Below are 8006 nucleotides of genomic sequence, written 5' to 3'. Positions count from 1 at the left end.
AAATTTTCTGGGACTGCATGAATTAAAGTTTTATTTATTGTATGTGTGGCTTATTGCACCTTTATTTTCACAAATACTTTAAAAATAGTTCTTAATTTGGTCAGTACTCCAAACCATTTTCTCTTCACCTCCCTACTTTTTGTTTAACATAGCATTGATATTAAAGTAGATTCTGTTAGAAGATGCACTCATAGGACTGAAAAAGAGTTAAGTGTTTAACTTATTAAATACAGATTCAACATTTCCATTGTGGAAAACGTTTAAAAAACATTGAAATTGCTACTCTTTGTTCCTTTAAATATATATCAGAAAAGCAGTGCAGACTTCAAAGATATCTAAGGAACAAACACTAATAAAACAACACAAGCAAGTGTGGTGGCAGGAACACCAAAGGCTAAATGAAGTCAGGTAAGAACTGAGGGAAATCTCAGCCAGAACACAGAGGAATTACGAAGAGTTGTGCTTATCTAGTTAGATGTTCTATAACTTTCCATGTTAATTAAACCATTGTAATCAAAATTTAAAGTTACACTTTGAATGTGAGTCAGATTAAAATCCTTTCATTTCCTCAGTTTAACTTGGAATCCAGTGAAAATATTAATACAGCTTTTGCTTTCCTTAGGAAAAAAAGATAATCTTCTATATCTGCTAATCACTCTTCTGCACTCCCATTTATATTTTCAATTTCTTATACTTAGCACATTGGATTATAATTTTTTACATGTTTGTTTTCCCTATAATGTGGTAAACAAGGGCAAACATCCCCTCATATCCATCTTTTCATTGTAGGATACATAGAAGGAGATATATACATGCTTCCAGTAAGTGAATGAATCAAGGAACTACGGGTTTCAAGTTATTCAGTGATTTCTAGATGTAGCTGCATCATGACTAACTTACTCACTTTGGATTTGGGACTTTTGTCATTATTTCCAGCTGTCAATTCAAGATGAATTGAAACAGAATAATGATTCTATACTTGATCTTAATTGTAATCTTTGAAAAATACTTTTCTTCTCAAAGGTCAAGGCAAAAGAAAAGTAGGCAGATATGTTTCCCCTCCATTGGAGGCACATACTAGTTTTAATGATGGTGGTATTTATAAAGTATGGTTTTTAAAATGGATGTTTTTAAGCAAATGTTTTATATCAAGATAGATAATTTTTGTGATCTTATTATAAGTCAAATTTCCAAATACCATTAGTTTTACTTTTGATGTAGGTGCTTTTCATATTAATAGTTTATTATTCTATTAAGAGGTCCTTACCACAATATCCACCATATCATAGATAAGTTTTCACAAATGCCTAAGGTGCCTAACTGGTTTTCTTGGTTTCACTGGAGATGGCTGGTAATTACAGGTATGCTTTGGTTAGGTAACTATATTCCTATTATGTTAATGTGTGTGCACAATTTAATTGGTCGTTTAAAACCTATCCATGCTGAAGTTACTCTACAAGAAGATATGTCAAAGAAATAATCAATCTTCCCAGGTTTTCTTCTGCCTGCTACTTCTATAGCTTTTCTTCTTCCTACCTAATCACAACCTTTAAATAGAACTCGTGCCACATGTCGAATTTACCGAGTATCATAATTCTTCCAAGTGGTAAAGATACCTCAAGACAAATGCTGGGCATAGATGCCACAGGGCATAAATATGCAAAGAAGTAAAAAGCTAACCTTTTCAAACAATAAGGCTTCTCTCTCACTTACCAACTTAACATTTCCCTGTATGGCCCCGGAAGATGACTGGTTAGCCAGAGACGGGTAAGATTCCTCAAGGGAGGAACAACCTAAGACAGGCACAGTCGCAGGGGGCCATGTGGTGAGAAAATGGGGAGCAGCAGAGGTGAGGCTTAGAACCTCCCCCCTCATGTTCTGAGAGAAATCTTCTGCATACATGGATGTTTATTGCCCTCGTCTAGCTCGGATTAACACATAGTCTACAGGCACACACCTGATCATCTACATTTGCTCTCTTACAACACTAAACTCTGTTTTCTACCTTTATCTCGTATCTACCTACTTCAGCATTTTATTAAAAATAATAATAATAGAGAAATGTGGTCTCCACATATAAATCAAGTTTAAAAATCAAATGAATATTCATATTTGAACTGACTGTGTATAGTTCATAATGCATGAACAAAACCGGGGGCTTCTGTGATGACTGCCCTTGCACTGTTCACCGTGTAACTTGTTCACTATGTAAGAATTTGTTCGTTATGCATCAGAAGATTGGAGACTGACGAAAATTAGGCTTGGGGTGGATTAATGATTGTGCATTGAGTATTGACCCCCCTATACAGAAATTTATTGTGGTTAACAACTATTTGATCAATAAATATGAGAGATGCCCTCACAAAATATATATATACATATATATATATATACAAACACACTTCCAATTGTAAAATAAATAAGTAACCGGGATGTAATGTATAGCATAAGGAATATAGTCAAAATATTGTAACAACCTGGTATGGTGATACCTGGTACCTAGAATTATCATGTATATAAATGTTGAATCACTGTGTTGTACACCTGAAACTAATGTAATGCAATACTGTTGTCAACTACCCTTCAATAATAAAAAAAAAAAAAAAAAAAAAAGAGGTCCTTACCTATGAAGTAAAAAGCTCATGATTGGAAATGGTTTACATCACTGTATAACTTAAAATGTAGGAAACAAAATTACATAGGCTGTCATCAGATTATTGCTATAAAAACAAACCAGACCTGTCTTATGCCTCAAAAAGTCACCTTCTGTGGAGAAAACCCTTGCACTCATTAGAATTTTTTTTTAATTCACATAATTTGAAACATGTTAAAAAGGAAAGCATAAGGATGTTTTAACAAAGGTGTTTAATGAGGGTGTTCACCGTTGCAAGCTCAAATTACAGGAAGAGACTGTTGAATGGTTTTTATCTTGGCTGTTCCACACCTTTCTTAACGTATGTATTAGGTGGTTCTTGAGCTAGATAGACGAGGCATATACACACCATTATTGAAAATAACTTTTAGTTAATTTGGAATACCCCAAGATGATGGAAGTAAGTGCATTCAAGTAATAATAACCTTGATATCCTGAAACGTGTAAGGGCTGAAAATTGGGCAGAAAGAATTCCAAGATAATTCTCTGTGTTATTTTGGAAAGTAGGCTAATTTCAAAATGTGTTCAGCAAAATTAAATATAATAATAATAAAGAGGAAAGCTAGAGAAATGGCTAGATTTGTGGAGAATTTAGGTACCAACCAAAAAATCAGGAGTTTAAGCTCTATCAGTGTTTCTCAACCTTTAAAAATCGACACATTCCTTTTAACAAAAGATTGAAAGTACCCTTTGAGTGTCTCAGGCCTGCAGAAGCTAGGAGCCTATAATGACGTCTAACTATTGGGTAATTTAATCTGTGCCAGGTCATATGTTAAGTACCGCATATGCTTCATTTCATTCAGTGTTTACAATGACCTTACAGAATAGGTATCATTGCTCTCCCCATTTTATAGAAGACAAACTTGAGGTTCACAGTATTAAAGCTATTTGCAGAAGGTAATTCATCTAGTTTATGTGAAGATGGTATTGGAGCACTTGCCCTTAACTCCTGTGCTCCATGAACTTGGAGTTGAGCAGCTTTTTTTTTTTTTTACAGAGTTCCATTCATACCACCTAAGATCTAATTGGTCTAGCCTTGCTAGAAATGAAAGAGTTGCCAAACTTTAATTCTTTTAAATCTATATTAAGGACACTAGACATGTAAATTTTATAAGTATAAAATTATGCTTTATAATTTAGAATAATAAAATGCAATATTTGGAAAGAATAAATTTTAACTATAATTCATTTAATATTTAATATTCTTTCTCAAACAATACCCCATGAAGAGCTTGATACACATTCCTGGGGCACTTGCTCCCTTGTTTCAGAATGACTGGTTTAGAGGTTAAGGAGAAAGTTATTTATATTGGCCATATGGTAAAGAATTACAAATTTTAATAAGAATACTAAAATACTAAATACCTTTTGAGTATTAAGATACTAAATACTTTTTGAATACTAAAACTTGGAGGGTTTATTTGTATACCTTACTATTTTACTATAATTCCTACAAGGAATGTTTTTATAACCAAATCTCTGTTAGAAATATATGTAGTTTCTTGTTTATAATTTTAGTTTTACAGTACTATTTTAAAAGTATCACCTTTATACAGAGGATGTCATGGGGTTTTGCCAACAATTAAATGTCTAGAAATGCATCTTTAAAGGTGAAATTGAGACCAGAATTCACATCATGTGTGTGACTCAGGGCACCAGAAAACTCCCTCTGAGCCCAGCTCCTCAGCTCATACCTTAGCCAATGGTTGTGAGACTTCCTTGTCTGACCTCTGTGGTATGCTCACCTGGTACAAGCTCTTTTAAGAGTGAGAAGCAGATCAAATAGCTGAGTCTAAGTTACCAGCAGTCTGAACTGCTGAGTGTGGGCACCCACTGTCTGAACTGCTGAGTGAGGGTGTCCGCTGTTTGAGTGCTGAGTGAGGGCACTCGCTGTCTGAGTGCTGAGTGAGGGTGCCTGCTGTCTGAGTGCTGAGTGTGAGTGCCCACTGTCTGAGCTGCTGAGTGAGGGCACCAGCTGTCTGAGTGCTGAGTGTGAGTGCCTGCTCTCTGAGCTGCTGAGTGAGGGTACCCGCTGTTCGAGTGCCCATTGTCTGAGCTGCTGAGTGAGGGACCCCGCTGTCTGAGTTGCTGAGTGAGGGTACCCTTTGAGCTGCTGAGCTCCTTCCTTGTTGGAGGGATGCAGCTTTTGCCTTCAGCCTTCTCTGGTGCCTTAATTTTATGTGGACCTCCTGGCTGTCAGTTCCATTTGTGGAACTTTACCATAATCTCTTGCTCTGCTGTACGCATGCATAGCGATCCATGTCCCATTGCTTATTGTTCACTTAAGTGGCTTCTGACTCTACCACTCCCTTGTGCCCTGTGTTTCACTTGTTCTGCCCACGTAGTTACCCTGGAAATTTCAACAAGCTCTGGGTAGATTTTGATGTTCTGAGGGGACTGATTCTACACCTAAAGCTTTGGCACCATTCTGAAAGGGTGAGGATTTGTACTGAAAGTAGACTCCTGAGAGCTCCAAAACACACTTCACAAGCTGGTTGGTCTTCCAGATGGTCAGCACTGCAGCTGAGCATATCTAGGAAGTAGGTTAATATATCACTGAGGCAAATGGTCACACAAAAACTCAGTAAGTTTTTGTGTTGTGCCATCATATGCAGTGGTACCAGGGGACGAGCCAAATAGCTTTAGGAGGTACTTAGATTGGCAGGTTTGGGCACAGGAACTCCTTTGAGATGTGGAGGAGGCTGTATGCGCTACAGAGTTCCGGCTTGGTGAACATCCAGGACCTAGTCCAGCATGATGAACAGGTGTGGTTCTTTTCGCCAGAGTTACTATTTTTAATGCTCTTGAGTCCACTGCAATTTTTATTGTTCCTAAATCATATTCTACAAAACAGAAGTATTCAAGAGTCCAATGAGAATAATGAATTTCATGCCCTATAAATTAGGAAAATATATTTCACCATCTCTTTGGGGAACCTAAATGCCCTTTAATATAATCAAGTTTCTGAAAAATCCTGTACTATAGAAACTTGTCTAATTTTGTTTATTTCACCATTTCCTATTTTTTCCCAGCATCACACTGACATTCCTGTTTTATAGAACACAATTTAAAGAAACAGCCTGCATTCAGAAGTTAGTCCCAAATCCTTGTAGTTCTTCAGGACATAAAAAAATGCCTCATGATTTAATTGTGCAATCAGAACAATTAGAGAAATGGGCTGGTCTTGTCTTAAGGTCAGTCTGTAAGCCAGGATGGAGCAGGTTGATCTCCTGTATGAGCAAAGCCACTTCCTTTTTGGTTTGTATTTCTGCTAAGGTTTCCCAGGTGCTGAAAATACAAGAGAGCTGAGCTAGATGGTTTTATAAGTGCTATGTTTTTGTTTAGAACAAACTCATTATGGAATAACTTCTGGTTTTACTCCACTATTATATACCCATCCTCTTGTAACAGTTTCAAATGTGATCTCAGAAATCTAGTTTTCTGGCAAAAACTGTATACTGGCAAAATAGACAGTAAAGTCTCATCTTTTATACAATACAAACAAAACCTCTGTTCTGTGTAAGTGAATTGGCTTGGAAGATGATGGCACATATATAAAATAGAATATTATGCAGCCATTAAAATAAATGATAATTATGAACATTTAGAAGTATCTTAAAAATATTATTTTTAAAAAACCCAATAGAAAATGGTAACTATGACATAATAACAACTATTTAAAATATGCATGCATTGTAGACAAGGGCTAGAAGCTTATATGCAACAATGAAAGTCATCATTGTATTTGTGTTAAAATTGTTATTTTTTCTTATTTTACAACATTTTTAATATTGCATTTTAATAATCATAATAAAAAGAAACTTTTATTATTTCATTAAATCTGCCATAAGCAAGGGATTTGTTACAGTATTTTTGGATGTTCATTTAGAGCTGGTTATGGTTTCAGTTTAAAAAATGACTATATCTCATAATATAGTGAAAGATCATTAAGATTTGTTACTTTTATTCATGTCTAAAGATAAAATGTACTTTTATTCCCATTTCCCTAGTTCAGGACCTCATCATCTCTTAACTTCCAAAATAAATTCATTGTTGGCCTAGGTTTACCTGATCCCCTCTTCATTTTCCATTTTTATTGATTGCCTCTCCTTCCAGCCCATCCTACATCTTCCTGCCTTGCAAATTTTCCTGAAACACAGATCTTCTGAGCAGGCCAGGTCAGCTTGATATCCCGCGGGGGCTTTGCAATGCCCTGAGTGGTCTCCATGTGAAACAGTGCTGGGATGTGCTACGTACTTGCCTTTGCTCATGATGTTACTTCGGCCTGGAGTGTTCACTGCCTCTTCTTTTTTGTCTCAGGCTCTGGTAAGTACCCAATGCATGGTACGAATTTAGTGTATGATCTGAATAAGCGAGCAGGGAAATGAAACCACATTAGGTTACATTTCTATTACTACTTATTTTTCAAACCTATATGTTTATGATTATAAAAAACTAATGGAGGTAATGTCTATTTCAGATGAAAAATGGAATCAGAAATAAAATCCCTTCTTAATGAAGAGAACATTGGAAGTGAATGTCTTCCTCACCTTATGAATTTTGGTGAGTTTCTCTTGGTACTGTATTTAGAGGGGAGTTTTGTTTTGAAGATGAAAGAGGGCCACTTGTTTATGTCCTTTTATATTAACTGGTGTTTGTTTTCTTCTAAAGGAATCCAAAAATAAATCTGCACTCAAATGACTTGTTCTTGAAGAAACTTTAAATAGTAATGTGTTACCTTGATTTAATTTTGTTTCACCATAGAACAAGAGTTATCAGAACAATGGGACACTTATCTTAAAAGTGTGAAAAATCCTATCCAGCAATTGAGAGCAGATCTAAAATACAGACAGCATCACATTTCACAGCATTCACACTCACATGTTGTTTAACTCAGTGAAATTACTGGAAGAGGTCAGTATATTATTTTTATTTTTAGTAATGTCATCTCTCATTTTTGTCGCAACTGGAGCAGTTTGAGATAAGAAACAAATATGTGTACCTTGTGTATATTAAATGGAAGCACATTTTGTCTATTCAATATCGTAAGCATATCCCTGAATCTGTCAGAGCATGCTCATTTCTCACCTGGCATGTTACAGTGACCTCATAAATAGTCTCCCTGCTTTCTTGTTGCCCCTCTTCCCAGTGCATTCTGGGATACCACCTTCAGTTCAGGTGGATCAAGTCACCCCTCCTGGCAAGTCCCCTCAGGGAACCCATTGGCCCATAATTCCTCCCTCTCCATCTGCCCCCCTCTGCTTCTTCAGTCTCATCTCCCACTTGACATGGCCCCTCTGCTCCTAGACCTTGTCACACCGACACATGTCACACCCTTCCTGTCTCAGGGCCT

The 8006-nt window shown here is 36.4% G+C and overlaps 1 long non-coding RNA gene across 1 annotated transcript; it reads left to right on the top strand.

The window, feature by feature from the left end:
* Window positions 1–310: 310 nt before the first annotated feature.
* LOC118925844 (uncharacterized) lies at window positions 311–7553 on the top strand. Its single transcript, XR_008998428.1, has 3 exons — window positions 311–408; window positions 7134–7216; window positions 7418–7553. It is a non-coding gene; the product is annotated as an uncharacterized LOC118925844 (long non-coding RNA).
* The last annotated feature ends 453 nt before the right edge of the window (window positions 7554–8006 follow it).

Source organism: Manis pentadactyla, chromosome 6 (genome assembly GCF_030020395.1).
Source record: "Manis pentadactyla isolate mManPen7 chromosome 6, mManPen7.hap1, whole genome shotgun sequence".
In the NCBI taxonomy this organism is placed as follows: domain Eukaryota; kingdom Metazoa; phylum Chordata; class Mammalia; order Pholidota; family Manidae; genus Manis; species Manis pentadactyla.
This window is presented reverse-complemented; position numbering and strand designations above follow the sequence as displayed.